The sequence below is a fragment of the Phoenix dactylifera genome, unplaced genomic scaffold (assembly GCF_009389715.1).
Source record: "Phoenix dactylifera cultivar Barhee BC4 unplaced genomic scaffold, palm_55x_up_171113_PBpolish2nd_filt_p 002300F, whole genome shotgun sequence".
Lineage (NCBI taxonomy): Eukaryota > Viridiplantae > Streptophyta > Magnoliopsida > Arecales > Arecaceae > Phoenix > Phoenix dactylifera.
The window spans coordinates 18,555-38,246 of NW_024069546.1; the positions used below are offsets into that span (position 1 = coordinate 18,555).

At 42.2% G+C, this 19,692-nt stretch overlaps 1 long non-coding RNA gene and 2 pseudogenes across 1 annotated transcript; 1 reads left to right on the forward strand and 2 right to left on the reverse strand.

The window, feature by feature from the left end:
- The first annotated feature begins 242 nt into the window (after window positions 1–242).
- On the forward strand, window positions 243–9,627 carry LOC103705450 (annotated as a pseudogene).
- A 2,377-nt stretch (window positions 9,628–12,004) lies between these two features.
- On the reverse strand, window positions 12,005–13,838 carry LOC120109502 (annotated as a pseudogene).
- A 4,897-nt stretch (window positions 13,839–18,735) lies between these two features.
- LOC120109504 lies at window positions 18,736–19,686 on the reverse strand. Its single transcript, XR_005510365.1, has 2 exons — window positions 19,473–19,686; window positions 18,736–19,374 (listed from the first exon to the last, which is right to left on the reverse strand). It is a non-coding gene; the product is annotated as an uncharacterized LOC120109504 (long non-coding RNA).
- Between the last annotated feature and the right edge of the window lie 6 nt (window positions 19,687–19,692).

The following is a 19,692-nucleotide window of genomic DNA, read 5'->3' on the forward strand; positions in this document are numbered from 1 at the left end:
ATTCCCCTTCCTCTACCGAAGCAAAAGCCAAAAAGATAAAAAGAAACCATCGGAAGAAAACCTTTCCTCCTAAATATTTTTGCATGCATCAGGTATGATATACATAAATAAGAGAAATACGGGACAAGTTTACTTTTTCGCTAATTATAGAAGAATATAGACAGGGAGGAATGGATGGAGACTGTGAAGGCCCCAGAAGGGAGTTATTTTGTACATTTTAAGCGGTGTCGTGAGGTAGGTCTCAGTAAGGGATATAGCTTTCACGCCTTTGCTCTTCGCTTCTCTCTCTTTCTCTCTCTTTCTCTCCGGTGATTCATCTTCTCTCCTTGCTTCAAAATCCTGGCAACTCCTCTTGCTCCTTTGCTATACTGCTTTGTTTGCTGCTTGTTTGCATATGCGCGTTGTATGTTCGCTGAGCAATCCGATCCTGGTTTTTACAGGAGAAAGAAATGAAAGAAAATGATGTCTCCATCAACTAAAATTATCGCGAGGCACCAGAAAACCTGCTGCTGCTGCTGCTGGTGGTGGTGGTAGAGAGAAGAGAATCTCGGAGGAGGATGCAGGGCTCGCAAAATTCGCTTCTGGGGATGAACAGCTTCAGGACCGAACCGGAACCCCACGTCGCTCAGCAGAGCCGCCGGGACAAGCTCCGGGTCCAGCACATCGACCCGATCCCCGATCTCGTCCAGGTCCGGGACGTCTACGACCCGGCCTTGTTCTCATCGTCGGCCCACATACAAAATTTACCGCTGGCCGGCGCCGAAACCTCGATTACCAACCCGTCGCCGTCCAGCTTTCATGAAGCGTCGGGCAATCTCGCCCGTGCCGGTGATCCCCGGGGCCCGTGCGTCTGGCGAGCGCAGCAGACGAGCTCCGAGTGGATTGTTACGAGCCCGGCTCCGATGACAGGCAGTTTGGCTTCGCCCGGTGCTTGCCACTTCAAGCCCGGCTTCTCCGGGTTTTACCAGGAGGCATCCACGGAGCTTTCAAGCCAAGAGAACCACGAACAGCAGTGCGGGGACTTGCACTTTCCCTCTTCTCAATTTCACCATTCCACTCTCCAAGAGGTGGTCACTTCCGTGGGCGACCATGGCCTGGAACTGCCCTCCGTTCGCGAGCCCGGTCAGCCGTGCTCGTGGGTCGAGAGTGGAAACGAATTGCTGCTTCTGCCGAGCTACGGCGAGCAGCCGAACACGGTGTGGGTGAGCCGCCAGCCTCCGCAGTGGAATGGGCAAGGAGGGTTTGCACGGGGCAAAGTTGAAGAGGGATTTGCTACCGTTGGGAGTGAGGGTGGGGCGCAAGGTCTATCGTTGACCCTCTCGTCGAACCCGGCGTCGGAGCTCCATGTGGCTCAGCTGCAAGAGAGTTTTGGACTGCCGAGCTCGAGGGCGAGCGGAGCCGGGGAATCCTGCCCGTACCCCAGGTTCTCGATCGGTGATAGAGGTTATGGGGACTCGCTTCAAGGTACCGTCAGCTCGCCGGTGGCGGATGCTCGTAGGGCCGCGGGGCCGCTCGGGCCTTTCACGGGATACGCGACCATTCTGAAGAGCTCCAAGTTCTTGAAGCCGGCTCAGCAGCTGCTGGATGAATTTTGTAGCGCTGTGAAGCAGTGTCATGTGGGTGGCAGGTGTTGTGGGGCTGCGGGTGCCAATTGTGATGATGTGGTGGCCGGCGAGAAAGAGAACAGCGCAAGGGGAGGGTGTTCGGCGGCGTCGTCGTCCACCTTTCATAGTTCCTCGACGGAAGCTGGTGTGAGCGGCGAGGCGTCTCAAATTCATCGCCCCGAGATGCAGCAGAAGAAAGCGAAGCTCTTGTACATGCTCGAAGAGGTTAGTTTTATGTCAGATATTATTGCTTGCATTATGTGTATCGATTGCTATTATCTGCTACATGCTACTTCCTGTTAATTTCTTAGTCAAATTGTCTTTTATATCTGCTACATGCTGCTGCTTGTCAATTTCTTGGTCGAATTGTCTTTTAGAAGTAAGCTCAACTTTTTTGCATGTCAAATCAGTGACTTTTATGCTCCTTGATATCATTCGATTCCTTGTAGCACTGCACATAGCATTTTCTGTAGTGGTCGTTCCGATTCCATTGATCTGCTGTGGCAGATGATTTTTTTTCCTTATATCTATTCGTCTCTCTCTTTTGAAGAAGGATATGAGTGGGCAGATTGCTGTTGCTCAATTGAAATGGTCATCTTTGGGATACCTTAGTTGACAAAGCATCATATAGTTGATTGATCTGAACCTTTTTGGTTCACACTTTGATGACCACCACTACTACACTTTCAATCTTTTACTTGATCTTTAAGGTTGAGTTGACACGCAAGTTGTCTTTGTGGAGAGGACACAAGCAATCTTGTAGCAATACTAGGGATCAAAAACTTTTTCAAAACTAATTGATACACGCACTTTTTTTCCTTCTCTTCCATCTCTTGTAAACTAATAGACGACCTGTAATTTTGAGTCAATTCTTTCCCAGAAGTTTGAAATGTCTGATGATGTTTGATGAATACAGTGTTAAATTGGTTGGCAGGCTCTCCTGATTTTACGAAGACGAAAAGAAATTAAGAATAGAAAATCATGTTAAATTTTAGTGAGTGATATATGGACTTGGTGATTTCAAGTACAACCATAAATGTAAGATGCATTACTAGTGGCCATTTGTATTCTATGATGTGCTGTTAAATTATTTGATTCCTGCAATTTTCTTAATTCTTCAACATGCCCTTTTTATTTTATTTAAAACCATGGCCACTTTAATGGAGAGCTGGGGCATTTTCTGTAGGATGTATGTTGACAATCTACGGGTTTGGATTTCTACAGGTGTTAAAGCATGCATATGCCCTAATTTTTTTCTAAGTTGGGTTATGAAAATTTTAGAAAATAAAGGTTTACTTTCAGAAGGGCATGCGAGTTACCTTCATCTGGAAAATAAGATTTTCATATGTTACGTCTTGTGCACCCAGACAATAAGGTTCTTGACAACCCACTTAATTCATTATTGGCTTTAATTTGTCAGTTTGATGAATAGAGAGCAGCAATTTGCTAATTTGGTTTTTAGTGCTATCTACTGGTCATAGTCCTCTAGTTTTTCTTGCTGCTATCTTATATGTGTTCCTTGTTATCTTAAAAACTTTTAGTCTGTTGCAAGCTCTCAAACTCCTTGATTTATAATCATTAACTTCTCTCATGCTGCATACAATCTGCTTATGCACCGCCACCTTCATTTTTAGAATTAGGCTTTTCAAAAGTTTTTTTTGGAAAACATGCGAGTCTCCTTAACCCTTCAGTCAAATTCTGAAACAATTTTTAGAGAACTGTTTCAAAGTTATTTGGATTAATTTCCCAACTAGCTCCAATCTTCAGTGTTCAAGTTAGTAGAAATATGCACTCAGAAGCATTCGAGCAAATAGAAATTTTTGCCTTCTCATTCTCATCCATGAGCTCCATCAGATTTGAAAATGAAGTTGCCCTTACCTTCCTGTAATACCATTATTAAAAGGATGGTAGTGCAACTCCGGGTCAGTTGGCTGTTATTGCTCAGCACTACACTTGTGGCATTTCCATTTTCAAAGAGAACAAAGCTGCAATGTTTATCCGCCATAATAATATGTGAACCTTTTCAAATTTGTCACTGATGCAGCCCACTTTTTGTGTCAAGAAAATGGCTTTGGTGTTTCAATTATTACTCAATATATCTCTAACTAGAAATTGTGATGCAACCTTAACGCATGCACACATGCATTTTGTTAGGTGGTGACACGTAATGTTGTCCTTGATATTGGCTTTTCTTAAAAAATATTATCACTTTAGACTGGAATTTCTTGGTCATGAAGACCTTTTGGCGAGAGGACACATCATGTTATTGTTGCTTGGAAATATATAAGCATGCCTTCTTTGAGACAGACGATGTTCTTATAGATGGAGCAGAATGGCACATGTAGATTTATATCTTCTTATCCATGGAGCCTATCTTAAGCATAGTGAACATGATTCATACTGAAAGGATTGAGCGAAGAGCATTGATAGAAGCGTGAATTCATCATTAATTACGATGCTTCATGTTGAATCAGAGTAGCAACTGCAAAATAATCAAGTTTTAAATGTAGAAACTAAGGAAATCATCACCAGAAGCTAAGTTTTCCAAAGTTGACAAAATTGGAGAGCTTACAATTTATTTTTGCACTACAACTGTAGTAAATGAGATGCTAGTTTTCCTGTATTGTAAACAATAAATCGGATTCTGTCAATGCATCTTCGTGATTATTAAATAATATCTTTAGGCTTTTTTTTTTGGGCCGTATGGATAACCTTTGGCAATATTAGAAAATCAAAAGAAGTGTTCAAAGTCAAAGCTGCATTTATGGTACCATACAGTCACACTGACTTTCCTGTTCATTGGAAACATCACTGGAAACATGACGTTTCATTTTTAGGATTATGACAGTGTCAGTTAAATTGTCCATGCTTCCAGAGAAGGTTAAAAGAGTAGTTGACGTTCTTTAGTGATCAAAACTGCTGACTGAAATGATTTTCTAGGACTAGGACTGATTAGTTTAAGAGTTTAACTCAAGAGAAGTGAATTTGCAGGCTAAGGCACTCTTCTGAAGCAAAATTTGTGAAGGAAATTCTCTATTTTAGGACATTTCTAGCAAGCATAGATGCCATCTTCAGATGGAATTTGTTTTTATGTTCGTCCATTTTGTGTCTCCATATAAAATGCATCATAATAGACTAAGAATTATAGATTTTCAAATTGGCTTTTCATGAAATTTAACAGAATATTTCACGTGGTAAATTGTGGGACCGCATAAAGGCAGATTACTGTTTCTGTCATTTATGCTTGCTCTTTGAAGTAACCAGAGAAATAAGTAAATAACCTAGCATATCTGATGCAAGTTGATGAACTAAGCACAAATTCTTCTGATATGGTGAAATTGCACTTGAGACCAGTCAAACCACACAAAAATGAAACACTGATTTGAATTCTATACTATGTAATAACATGTGAATGCTGGGTATATTCTGTTGTATGGTTTAGTAATTGAAATGATAATTTGTTTAATATTTTATGAGTTCAAATTTTTTACCCCTATGGTGTGAGAAATATTTCAGCAAGAATATGCTATAATAAGTGTTAAATGAGTTTGGTAAATGATTTTTACTCCAGGTTAAATGAGTATTTTCCTTTGTATAGCTGGTAACAAAAATGAAAAATATGAAGCCATGCTTGTTTGGCTATCTATGTATCACATTTAAGATTTTGTTTTATTATGTATTACATTGAATCCACAATCATCTAATATTTGTTATGGAATGACTCATGGAAGATTTACCAGGGATGATAGTGTCTGCTTTTTTGGGCAAAAAAAAGAAGAAGGGGTGGGTGGGTGGTGAAAAATTGAACACATTAAAAAAAAGCTTGTTATGGAGGGCTATCATTCAATAAAGTAGATTGTTCCTATTGTAGTCAAACCAGATTTGCATAACTCTTTATGGGCGCTCTTGAAACATTTTACTTGATGTACTGGTCTCATAAATGTTTTCAATCTCATGACTGATTCTGGTTCTTTTGTAGAAGTGAAAAATTAAATTACCAATTCAAATCTCTTAAGATGTCTTGTAGTAAAGCTCTCTTAAATAAAATGCAGTTATTTGAGATGGTAAGTTTTATTCACCAATATTGTTTGTTGTTGCTAAATTTCCATGGCGTCAGGTTGATTGGCATCATCAGGATGATTTACCCTGTGATCCAAAGGCTTGTAATATGTAACACTCTTTATTGTGTGATATCTTTTTTATTAGAGGGTGAGAATTTCAAACATTGATTTCCGTCTGTTTTTCAGGCACCGATGAATCTGATAAGGATAGAAGAGTATGCGTCTGTATAGCAACTCTCCCCTTCTCATGATAATATGTATTTCTTCTAGTTAATTTTCCCTAGTTTATTTATTTATTCTAACTACATGCCTTAAGAAATTCATTGTGCATTTTAAATGGAATGGTTAGTACAAGTTTCTGTAGAGCATGCTTGGAAATTTTGTTTGTTTTTAAGGTGGGCATGGCCGAGTCCAGAATGATGATTTGGTTGCATGGAGAAGAGGGAAAGACAGAAATAGACATGAGAATTGTAATAGAGGGTGGCTGTTGTTTACACTGAAAATTGAAAAAGGAAAAAAAAAAGGCAAACCCTAGTGATGTAAGCTTATGAATTGCATTAATGAAGGTGAAATTGATGTAGAACTAATTGGCAGAATATGGTCATCTGCAATGTAGACTAGACACACTTGTCGTGGAAGATTAGGAAGATTAGGTATTTGGAAGTCCTTCGAAGGAGAATTTATGCTGGATGGAGGTTCTGAATATTGATTCAAGCTGTGAATGAAAATTTGCTCTCTAAGAGTCATGAATGAGCGAAAAGCATTGATGACTTATGGTAGAGATTAAATGTGACCAGAATGATGATTTGGTTGCATGGAGAAGAGGGAAAGACAGAAATAGACATTGAGAATTGTAATAGAGGGTGGCTGTTGTTTACACTGAAAATTGAAAAAGGAAAAAAAAAGGGCAAACCCTAGTGATGTAAGCTTATGAATTGCATTAATGAAGGTGAAATTGATGTAGAACTAATTGGCAGAATATGGTCATCTGCAATGTAGACTAGACACACTTGTCGTGGAAGATTAGGAAGATTAGGTATTTGGAAGTCCTTCGAAGGAGAATTTATGCTGGATGGAGGTTCTGAATATTGATTCAAGCTGTGAATGAAAATTTGCTCTCTAAGAGTCATGAATGAGCGAAAAGCATTGATGACTTATGGTAGAGATTAAATGTGAGGTAGCCTTTTACTGTTTGTTTAAAAAAATTAATATATGATGAATCATAATGATTATTGGTTATTGTTAGATTTCTATGCATTCATGTTTGTTTATATTAATCACTCTTCAGTGATAAAGCCTCCCAAATGCTTCTATTGCTAATCAATATAGACTTTCTTATCATAGTTATGATTTTTTTAAGGTGATAATATTTGTGATTATATGGTTTTAATTGTATCATGAACACATTGCATGCAATACTTTGAAGAACCAGCGAACTTTCCATCTAAAGATGCCTATCAGGCATTGGGAGTTTGATTGAATCTTCCTAATAAAGGAACTCTTGATTGATCAGCTAGCAGGCCGTTGCAGTTTATGCAAGAGGACTAAATGTGTTTAAAAATATCTTGCTCTACTGGTAAACTGTGTCATGTATGGTTGCCATTCAGTTCATGACAGCTCTATAGTTGTTGATTGGAATTTTTAGTTGTTTTTATTTGATAGTATGAGATCCATATCTCATGTCGCCGGTGTAAACCAATATGGTGTTTCAGTTATTTATATTTTCGAGTGTTCCTGCGTATTTAGTGGAGTTGCTGATCTCTCTCCCTCCCTCTCTTTCTCATGTCCACCATTATTGTTATCTTCAGCTGCCCTATGTATCGCAATCAGTTGATGCAATTTATTTAGAATTCTAACCGGCCTAAGCTCACTTATTTGTGAAGGTATGCAGAAGGTACAAGCAGTACCACCAGCAAATGCAAATGGTGGTCTCCGCGTTCGAATCTGTAGCAGGCCTCAGCTCTGCTACGCCCTACACTTCGTTAGCCCTCAGGGCTGTCTCGAAGCACTTCAGGTGCATAAAAAATGCTATATCTGATCAGCTCCGGCACATCAGCAAAGTGCTGGGAGAGGAGTTCATCAAATCACCGAGTTCCAGTAGAGGTGAAGCAACGATGTCCCCGAAGCTAAAATACGGTCGACCAGAGCCTCCGGAAACAAAAGGCAGGTGAGAACAGCTTAGGCTTTATGGATCGGAACCAGCCGGTGTGGAGACCTCAGAGAGGCCTACCTGAGCGTGCTGTGGCTGTTTTGAGGGCCTGGTTGTTCGACCATTTCCTTCATCCGTGAGTCAAGCCGCACTTTTTGACTCCATATGTTTGTATCTCATAGTTGTGTAAATCTTTAATTTTTTTTTCTACTGCTGCCTTCTGTTGGTACATATATTATTACTGTCATCAATGCATGCATGGTGTTTTGGGTGGGAAAGGGACTACTCATGCATGTTTGGTGTCTCCAGGTATCCGACTGATACGGACAAGCACATGTTAGCGACCCAAACTGGCCTGTCACGGAACCAGGTAACTTTCTCAGACCCCATCTTCATTCTCTTGTGTGTGATATTATGCCATTAGGAGGGGAAAGATGAATGGATCCCTCCAATGATGTCACCTGCAACCAAATCTTTGGAATGGGCTGAGTTGGAGGGGTGGTCTATTCTCAGTGCAGATCTAAGTTTTAATCCAATGGGAAACAGGTTGGATCTTGTAAATTTGGCCTGGAACTTCGAAGTTTGGATCGAAGTCAGGCTGAGTCAAATGTCTGTTTCCTCTATCATGCAGCTGACTCTCTGATTGTGTACAGCAGGGCCCAAGTGGTCATTTGGACCAATAATTAAGATACTTATTTTCTGTCAGTATGATGGAATTCTAACTTAGCTGCTCCCCACTGTGTGGGCCAACCACCATTGACCCACAGTATTTGGCCATAGCTGCATAGTATTTGGTTTGATCCACCCTATGCTGAACTAGGTTTTTGAATCGACCTGGGTATTGCGGGTCACCCTGGCACAGCTTGTAGGACCTATCCTCTATTCATGGCAGTAAATGTGCCACTTTTTGACCATGACCTAATTTGTAGAGGACCCATTCTTCCATGATTTCCAGAATGATTGGCCTGCAGCTTAATGGGGTCAAAAAAAAGACCTAGTTTGTAACTGGGAACTGCTGTCAGTCCGACCCATACCTGTTGTTAAGCTGGTGTAATTCACATCGCACGTTGAAGAGTCAGCTTGTAGGAGTCAAATTTTGACTCTTTGTGGACTCTGACAGTCTGCTTTGGCGCAGTCAAAAATTGACTCATTTAACTCCATGTGAATAAAGCTGACACACGATGAACTTGCATGCGTGAGAGCAGGGCCTGGTCTCCAGTGCTCACACCATTTCCCACGAAATAGTAGAAACACTGTTTCGATGTGAACTCATGCCACACGCACTGCTACTTTACAAGGGGGCAAGACCTTGGGCAGACTGTCCAAGCTCTGTGACTCGTGATCTGATAGAGCCTGGATTTTCTGAGGCCTTCGCCGTTTGGCTTTCTCATGGCCGCATGGTGATTGGTCCACCTGGCAGAATTGGCAGCTTTAAATTTTATTAATCCAAACTGATATAATTTGCATAATATAATTTGCTTATTATTTTTTAGTTATCGGTTTTGCACCATCGTGCAATACGTAGTAACCATGCAGCATCCCCTACCGCTGCTGCATGGTGGAGGATATGGAAGGATTCTTTTTATGGTGTTTCAAATGATTTTTTATTTTTCAGTGCCTAATATGTTGCTTGCGCCGGTGCTTCACCTTCATGCAGGTCTCCAACTGGTTCATTAATGCCCGGGTGCGACTATGGAAGCCTATGGTGGAAGAGATCCACATGCTTGAAACCAAAGGGATGAACGGAATGGACCTCAACTCCGGCAACAACAGAAAACAGTGCTTACTACTAAGCCACCCATGGATGAAGTAGGGCGGCTTCTAACGGACCAAGGCCAGAAGCGCAGTGCAACAAGCCATTGGATTGTTGTTCCTCTATGGAGCCTGTGTTGAACGATGAGGGTACCCAGAGTATGGAGCCCTGGCACTGTGAGAAGAGATCGAGGATGGACGAGTGTGGAATTCCGACGAGCATGGATGGGAACTTGATTAGCTTTGGAACGTACCAGAGTGCGATGGACATTGGAGGGCTTGGAGCGGTTTCGCTCACGTTGGGCCTCAGGCATGAGGATGGGCCAACAACAAGCAGCAGATGAGGCACTTTGGAAGTCAGATGCTTCATGACTTCGTGGGTTGATGGGTCTTCTTTGCTGGGTTGACTCTGTTGCTAATGTCGGATCGAGATGATGCCGAGGAGCAGCTGCGTCCACAATGTCTGTGGTGGTTAGATGAGGTGAGCACATACGAAGGCCAGTTCATTGTATTGTAGGTTAAGGGAAATGGTCCGTTGTACGATATGTAATGCTACTATTCCTTTGGTGGCATCTTGTAAGTGGCCAAAGTTTTGGTGGTTTATAAAGACTTTTTGATTAAGTGCTGTTGCACAATGTTGTTCAGTCTAATCGGCAGTTACTGTATTTTTGCTCTTAAACTACATATATTGAAGACTCGTCTTACGTTGGTTGGTGATTTCTTCATGGTTGTTAGGTGGTTTTCTGGTCCGCCTGATTCCAACATCATTGACCATCCTTTGTTGTAGGGTGTGGGTAGCTTTTCAATCTTCTATAATGAAATGTGGGGCTAACTGCAGATTGCATGACGATATATATGTGTTGCTAGTCATATAAAATTTTTGTTGTGGATGGATGGGATAGATATCTTTTTTGAGTTGTTGTATATTTTATTTTATGTTTGATGCCAATGGATATATATTTTTTTAAAAAGAAAAAGAAAGGATGGCAACAATTAAGTAAATGTGGTGCACTTAAAGGTGCTTTTGTGGGTGTGAAAATAGCTAGATACTGGAGACATGGTTTGAGTTAGAGAATGACAGCTTTGTGGTTGATATCAAGCATATTGTTGGATTGTGCTGTTAATGTGGTTGTATACCCTAGCCAGAGTGTCATGTTTCTTTGTGAAAAAACCAAAGAAAAAAGTGGGTTCGAATTAATAAGGCCGACTGGATCCTTAATTACCTTGTATTCATATCTTTAGAAATCATGACTGTCGCAAGAGCGACAACAATGCGTTCGTCTGTCTATCCACACCCGGTGGGTTCAATTGATCCCACTCTCTCTAAATGGGCCTGGTGCAGTCCATTTCATGATGGGCTTTGCAAGAGGTTCAGCTCAGGAATGGGGGATATGGCGTTATTCTGGCTTCACTTTACACCAGGCCTCGGCTAAGATGGGCCTGGGGCAACCGTATTTCATGGTAGGGTTCTGGTGAATTTTTTTAAGGCTAGGTTTAGTTCAGCTCAGACCTGGAGCTTGGGTGGCTTGATACCAGGCCTTGGTCCATCTACCCAGACCTTATCAGAAATAGAGTAAATTCTCTGAAGTCTGAATGTAGGATCAGATAAAAAGGAGTTCATTATGAGAGAAATCGACTTCTTGCCCATGAAATTTTTTTGGTAGACTTGATTTGTTCTTGCTCTATTTGGTACACAAACAGTTGGAAAGACACCCACAAGAGGCAAAGCAGAGAATATAAGCCAGGTGTGGTATCTTCGTTCCAATGTTGTTTTTCCATCTCTTTAAATACTTCCACTATTTAAGCAGCACCTTCACACAGAGCAATCAGGATTCAATTATCTGATAATAAAAACAAACCTAGTAGAATCAACAAGTATTTCATTAAATCATCAATGGTTCATTAGTTTATTGCTGAAATGAGCGAACATTTGATTGTACTGTAAAAAGTTCCATGACCGTTATTTCTGCGACCTTGAAAGAGGTAACAAGATACAAACAAGTTTAATAGTAGTTCCTGGTACCATGTTTCACCCATACAAAGATTTCTCAAAAGCAGGGGCCGGTAGCAGGGACATTAATATGTTGAATTCCTTGGTTGCAATATGCAAGTGTCCAAACTTCCACAGCAAAATAGACAGGCGAAAAGATGCAAACAAGTGAAATAAATATGAGTGCTAGCTCCTGGTGCAATTTTTCACCTACACCACACTCGAGTTCTCAGAAGCAGGGGCCAGAAGGCATGTAGAACACCTTTCTTGCAGTATATGGATCCAACTTCCACAGCAAAACGGATAATTAGACAACAATTGCAACAAAAGAACTCCTCATGCACCACAGTTTATCTAGTAACCAACCACTAACAGGTTAATTACTAAAAGAAGAACTTAGTATTAGGCCAGGTTGTTTGCTGGAGCAACAAAAGAGATTACAGGTGCCTTTTAACAAACATCCCACACAATACTTGTGATGATGCTCTTAAACATTCGTCAGTTCTACAAGCTCTCCGATGACCAAGAAAGACAGTCCGCAACAAAGTTTTGACGCCCTGAAACTAGATTAGGATCTATCTTGATAGATCCATGAGAGCTAAAATTCCATAGCACAAGGAAGCAGAAGAAGGAAAACAAACAGAATGCAGCAGCAGCGGCAGCAGCCAACTAGACCTCAGGGGCAGTCCTATAGTAACCGACAGGGACATCAGATTCTGCTGTTGGCCCTCGTCCTCTTCTCCCGAGACATCTCCTCCAGAGACTTGCCCTTCGACTCGGGCACCAGGAAGGTAAAGAAGAACCCCAAGAGGTTGCAGGCGGCGAGCAAGAAGAGGGAGTTCCTGACACCAATGCCGGATGGTACCCATGGTCGGTTTTGGCCGGGTCCTTGTTCTGGGCCAAGTACAGAAACCCAAACGAGCCGACGATCGCACCAAGCTTCCCCGACGCTGCTGAGATCCCATGGCACGTCGACCTCAGCCTGGCCGGAAAAATTTCTGCAGGCACGATGAAGGTGGTGCTGTTGGGACCAAAGTTGGCGAAGAAGAGAGGTGAACGCATACATGACGATGAAGCCGATGTGGTTGCCCGGCGTGGTCCAGTGGTCGTAGGGATGGCGAGGCCGAGCATGAACACCGTCATCATGAAGAACCCGATCGCCTGGATCGTGAACCGGCCGATGATGTCGATGAGGGCCACGGTGAACCAGTACCCCGGGACGGTGCCGCAGAGTGCGATCAGAGTCTGGGCCCCTGGCGATCCTGAACACTTCTTCGAGAGCGTTCATGTGGCGGCCTTGGGGATCCATCCGATGGCGCTGAAGATGTCTTTCTGGAAGAGGTTCTGGCTGTAGAAGGCGATGTCGAGGAGGAACCAGGTGGTGGTGGTGCCGAGGAGGTGGAGGCCGTGGCGAGCCAGGAATTTTCTTCGAGAAAGAGGCCAAAGGCGTTCGCCTGTTTGCCGGTCATCTGCTCCACCTTGGCCTGGTCCTCCTCGAGCCGACCTGGAGGACTTTGGACATGTCGCAGCTGCCTGCTTGGCGTTCTGGCGACGAGAGCAGTGTAGCGGGCAGTCTCGGGCATCTCATCCGCCAGTAGTAGGTGAGCGCCGCCGGGATGGCGCCAAACATGAGAATTATGCGCCAGACGAAATCGGCCTCGGGACGGTCGAGGCTACGGGGTCGACGCGTAGGTGGGGGCAGGGAAGTAGTTCTTGAAGGCGGCTGAGACGGTGATGCGATCATGCCACCGGCGAGGATGCCGATGCCCTGCATGGCGAAGACGGCCGCGATGAAGGCACCACGGGTCTTCTTGCTGGCGTACTCGGACATGATGGTGGCGGAGAGGGGGTAGTCGCCGGCCGATGCCGAAGCCGAGCCAGAAGCGGGAAGAAGCAGAGGGTGGCCATGACAGACCTAGGAGTGTGCCGAAGGAGAGGCCGGACGCGACCGAGCAGAGGACCATGAGCATGAGGTCATGCCGTAGACGCGCTTCCGGCCCATCTTGTCGCCGAGCCAGCCGAAGAAGAGCTGGCCTGAGAGGGTGCCGCAGAAGGCGACGCCGTTGACAGCAGCGGAGACGTTGGGGGGGAGGGATCCGGGGTCGGGGAGCCGTCGACGTGTAGTAGATGCGGCCGAGGAGCTTGGTGACGAGGGAATGCAGAAAGAGGTCGTAGGCGTCGGTGAAGAAGCCCATGCCGGCGATCACGATGGCCGTGAAGTGGTACCATTGCGTCTTGGCCACATCCAAAGCGTTCAGCACCTGGAGCTGCTCCCCTGCCATGACGGCGCTTCCCCTTCCTCCCCTCCTCTCCTCTCCTCTCCCTTCTTTAGACTTGTTTAGATTAGAAGAAGAACCCTAAAACACAAAGGAAGATCTTTTATTTATATCTCAATCTCTTTTTTATAGAAAGATAGAGAGAGAGGAGCAGTTTGAGATAAAGATCGTTCCGGCATTGCCGCCACTAGAGACGCCTATCTTTGGCTGATATGAAGCCATAAAAATCCAAATATTGGATCAAAGTCTTATCGTTTTCCAGAGGATGAAGAGTTCGTTAAAACAAAAAAGAACAGAAACGTTAGACAGAGATTCCGTAAAGAGATACGAATACGAAAAACCCACCACAAACAAATCGATCATAAATTCAACAAATACGGTAACAGAGGCACATCTGTTTTTATTTAATAAATCAGCAAGAAACGGCATTAGAATTTAGAAGAGGAAAAGGAAAAATAGGCATATAATTTGAGAAAGCCGAACTCCACGATTTCAGGAACGATATCAAGAACCAAGAATCCAACCCTAGAAACTTGTCTATTATATCCATGGAAAAAGAGACCAAAAAAAAAAAATCACGGAAAAAATATAACAATAACCGATGCATTCAGCAATACAAATAACAATTACCGACAAAGAGATTTAAATAAATAATACCGAAAGAGAAAGATGATGCGCGCATTCAAACGTCAAAGAAGGAACAAACCAATTCTTATTTTGCAATCCAAGAAGCATCGAAATCCTCGATCTCCATCCAAAAGATTTCTCATTGCTCTCCAGAAGATAACGAAACAAGCAAAAACAAAACCACAAACGGATCGCAGGCGTTCAATCGATCACGAGTCTGGATTTACGACGAGAAAGAAAACCCAAACAAAGAAGATCAAAACATAACGCAGAGCGAGAAACAGGAAGATATCTCGGTCCATACCTCTTCTCTGCCGATCGAACGAGAGCGCAGCGGCCGAGGGGACGATTGGGTGGAGGTAGAGGAGGCGAGGGTGGGGCGATGGGAAGCCCAGGTAGGGATCGAGGAGGATATAAATAGCGGCGCGGGAGCGTCGGGCGGTGAGAAGAGGATCTCCCAGTGGAATATTCTCTCCGATTTCATGATCCACGGGGGCCCATGGATCCCCTCCCTCCAAGGCCCTCCCTCAACAGCTAGGCTCCAGCTTTCTCGCAGGCTTATTTTTGCTCCTCCAACAATTTCTTACACCGGAAATTAGTTTCCCACCCTCCCAAAATATTTTGGTCTCAAGAATATATCCGGTTAAATGTCGGCATAACGCTGGGCCGGTTAGTATAAAACTGGTCATCAGGGACTAAAAATTATTCCTGGCTAAAGTTCACTGTTTCGATGCATATCGCTCTATATACCATATTGGTATCGACCTGATCCTCTATAAGATATATTGATATTATATTAGCATGGTACCAATACAATTTAATATCAAAATTATAGATCTTGGTAATGACTTTTTGTATTTAGCATGATAATATTTTTCTCTTAGTTTCTTTCATGGGAGAAATTCTCTCTAGAAATTTCATAAAAATAGTATCACAAATGAAGATGAAATGAAACTCTTGATTTATTATCCAAAACCTAGAGCTGCTTGCATGTATGCAGACAAAGATCTCCTATGCCTCTAAACTCTGCATTTAACCTGTGGTACATGTTGCAAGTGTGACCGACCGCCTTCGTCTACTTATACGTGTATATTCTATAAAATCTATTTATTGAGATATGGCATGCAAGAGATGATATATATATATATGAGATTTAGGTAGTCATAAATGCAGCCATTTTTGAAGGGCGCTAGCGAGCCATCTTACTAGTTTGAACATGATCTAAAAGTCTATCATGCATCTCACCTAGACTGAGTGAAAAACTTTGCTATGGATATGACCTGCAACTTTATGTCATATTTATGACAACATGGAAGGCAACAACCAAGGGAAGTCATAGAAGTGCCAATTTTTTTAAAAAAGGGGTCAAAATAGAGCTAAATTAGATTATAATGGCCTCCTATTGATTTCTCTCATGTTTTTAAAATTAATTTACACGTTTAACAATTTCAAAGCATGCTGTTAAAAGAATAGACAAACATGAAATAATGCACGCTTTGAAATTTTAGTTCAGCAGCAAAATAGATAATTCCTGGTAGGTCACTGGTATCTTTTAGTTAGATGTACCAAGAACCCATCTAAAATATGACCGACCTAGCTTCCTAGAGTCCAAGCATGCAGCCCTATTATTTTAAAAGTTTCTAAGACTCAATGGAGAACCTACGGCCATGAACGCAGGTATACACAAGTTCATTAGTTTCTGGTGATCCATGATCCATCTAATCAATAATTGAAAATTCAGCAATCAAGTTCCTCCTTCAATGCCAAACAAGTAATTCTTTTTGCATTATAGTATTTTATATAATAACATAATTACTAAAATTAAAACATACCTAATTTGTTATAATTTAGAATATATTTGGTTGGAGGGAGTTGGGTGTGACAGTCGTTTGGTCGAATAAAGTTCAATTTTAATTTTGATTCTGATTCTAAAAAGAAATAAAAATATTCCAATTCTCTAAAATTTAATTTTATCTATTTTCCGGTACTCAAATTCTATTTCGATTCCGAATCTGATTTCACCTATAATTATTCGATTCCAATTCTAATTTCGATCGCAAACCAACCACACTTTCATTATATATTTTTGGTTTTTTTAAAAAAATATTTTATGTTTTATTTGTTTTTGCTTTAAAATAACTTGTAACTAGACTCCTGCTTGTGGCAAGCACATGAACAAAGGAAAAGCAGAGAGGTGAGAAAGTCTTTCTCTGGGGCTGGAGCCTGGAGGAGCTACTGGTCCTTCTTTAATTCCCGGCCCTAGAATGTGCATGGAAGTAGTGATTGCACCATAACGCCACGTTAATAAATCGGCACTTTGAAGCGGGGGGAAGGGTTCGGTGAGCCTTTCAACGCTAGAATGCGCAGGTCATCATTAATTAGCACTCCCTGACGAGGGCTTCTCTCCACGCTTTGGACTCCGCCCAATTTAAGTAACCACGATATTCTCCTGCCCACCAAGTGTTCGGGAGTAGGTGATTTCTTTTGCAACGAATCCAAGTCACAGAAAATAACAATGGTAATTGCGTTCCAAACTTTTCTTCTTGTGAAACAATGATTGTGAAAAGATGGTCAATGTAGTGATGGGGTCGATGGCTGGACTAAGGTAGGAAAAGGCAGTGGCGGAGATGATGATGATGATGGTGGCAGAGGTATCAATGAAGCAGCGGCAGTATTGCGCTAGAATGATGTTGATAGTAGTAGTGATGGAGGCGGAGGCGGCGATGATGACAGCAACAATATGATAACAATTAAAATTGTGGTAGCAATAATATTAGAATATATATATATTATTATTGTTATTATTTTTGGTTTTTACTAGAATATTTGTTTGGATAAAAATTAAGAAATAAAAACAAGGGCAAGCATGCCCAGAGCCAAGGATTTGAGAGGGTGCCATAAAGGAAAGGTTGTTTTGTAGACTTCTATAAATAGTATGGGATAATCTTTGCGACCACAATTAATCTCCAAAAAGATGCGATTGGATCTTGGTTGCTGCGACATGGAATCATAAAATTGACTTGAACTATCAGATTGTACATTGGAATTGAAATCAAAACATTTTTGCAGATAGGAATACAAGATTGCCACGTATTGCACCTGCTTTTGCATACAAATGATACGTGCCTACGTGCCATGCGAAACATTTTAGTATTGGCTTCATCAGCAGTTGTTTCACTTCCTCCTGAAAAACCTAGCCGATGTTTTTCACTTCATCAGCAGTTGTCATCCAGACAGAAGTATCCGAGCTTTTCAACTGAGGTAAAGTTATGGAGAAAAGAGAGGGAACCCAGGGAGAATCCACCCAAAATAAAGCACACAAGACTAAGGGTCATACGGGCAAAGTCGAGCTGCATAATTTGGACTCGGTGGTTGGGATGGCAGAAAAATATAAAAGGTCTAAAAGATCACTGAGGGCATTTCCTTCTCCTTTCTCCCTTCTAGACGTGGGATTTTGTGTGCTGGTAAAAATCTTGTCTGAAAACAAATCTTTGGATACGGAGGTAGACCTTCCGTGCCACCAACTTCCTAAATCAGTGGTGTCATTGTTCCCTAAAAAGGACAAAAGGAAGGCGTGGATTGTTTACTTACAGACCTTCTGCGAAAGCGAGACGACGTAAAGGTCAAAGATATTCGAATATTAGTGGAAGATTTGACTTGGGAGGTTCTCACAGCGGTTTGCCGCATGGTAAGCGAGGAGGCCCAAGTCTTTTTTGGCGTGAGAAACGATAAGGACTAACTAGAGTTCATCGTCTGGATGCCCTGAATCTTGTAAGGGTGTCACACTAGCACAAATCTTATACTGATGTCATACTAGCACTATATCGGTATAATATAATACAAATTTTTTGACATATTGAATGAAAAAAAATTTTGGCATACCGAACGTCGATACACCATCCATACTAGATTCCGATAGCGAACCAATATGGTACTCTCCATACTGTCCAATTCGACCTGGTACGAACATATCTTAAACCCAACCGATATGCTACAATCATTCCTTGCCATGCCAGCCACAAAGTCTTGTAGCTTTTTTTTTTTTCTTTATTGGGTACAGTATCACGCAGCAAAACTGAGCAATACAGATGCCGTCCAGTTCGAATGCAGCTACGCATCATAAGGGATTTATTCAAGTAGCTAATTTGAAATGCTTGAACTTCAAGGAGAGCAAACGATTAGTTTTACGTTATCCAGTGCTCTACTTATACCAGTCAGATGTTTTAGTTTGAACTGTCGGGGAATTCAAAAATCACAACCAGAGACAGCAAGCTGCTAGACTGTGAATTTGCTATTATGCTAAAGCCTCTAATGTTAAACTAAACACCCATCCTAAGCCGTGCTAAATTACCTAGAACATTCACCTGTAAAACAGATTCTGCCAACAAGGGGAAACTATCCTGCTGGCGGTCAGGTCTCTATCTTTCCAGAATGATTAGCCAGACTAATCACTAGCCTGGTCAAAGTCGGAACCTGATAAAAATCATAGTTTCTCGCGAAGCAATTTTTGCACTCCTGTAAATCTTAATGCCCACCAGGTTTGTTAATGTCATTGGAAATGTTTCTATCGGCTTTATTCACTATTCCAATCCGCGAGTCGCAGCTGGATTTCTGTTTGCCCACCAACCTTCAAGTCGGATCCACATCGAACCAAAGCAAATCAGTCCTGATTTCTGAGGGCCAGTACCTGGATACCTGCATGCCATGTCCCACGAAAATTGAAAGTTGAATACTTGATGGATCTCATCTGCCATGTAGTTCTCCCACCGCCCCACCCGATCTCCGGTAGACCACTGTGAACCAGCATGACTGGAAAAAACAGCATGCCAACATAGGAGCAGGATGCAACCATCGCTATATACTCAATGCCCAGAGTAACAAGGGACCTCGAAGCAATATGTAATCTACATTAAGTCTACAGAACAATATCAGTTATTACATGATTCAAATCTCTTGAAATTAATTCCGAATTTCTTCAACAGACTTGGAATTCAGAAGAATGAGAAAACTCACAGGATAAGACATCTCTTAAGAGCGAAACTGATGATGCAATTAACACAAGCAAATCCATGACTAATGTACGCAGAGATCAAGGCGTGTTGCATGCCGGCTATCCTGTTTCAAGAACAAAACTCAGCAACATTGGTGGAATTTTGGGCTCGGACATCCTTGAAAGAGCCATTGCAGCTTTTTTTTGACAGTAGATTTGCATCATCCACACCACGATCCACAT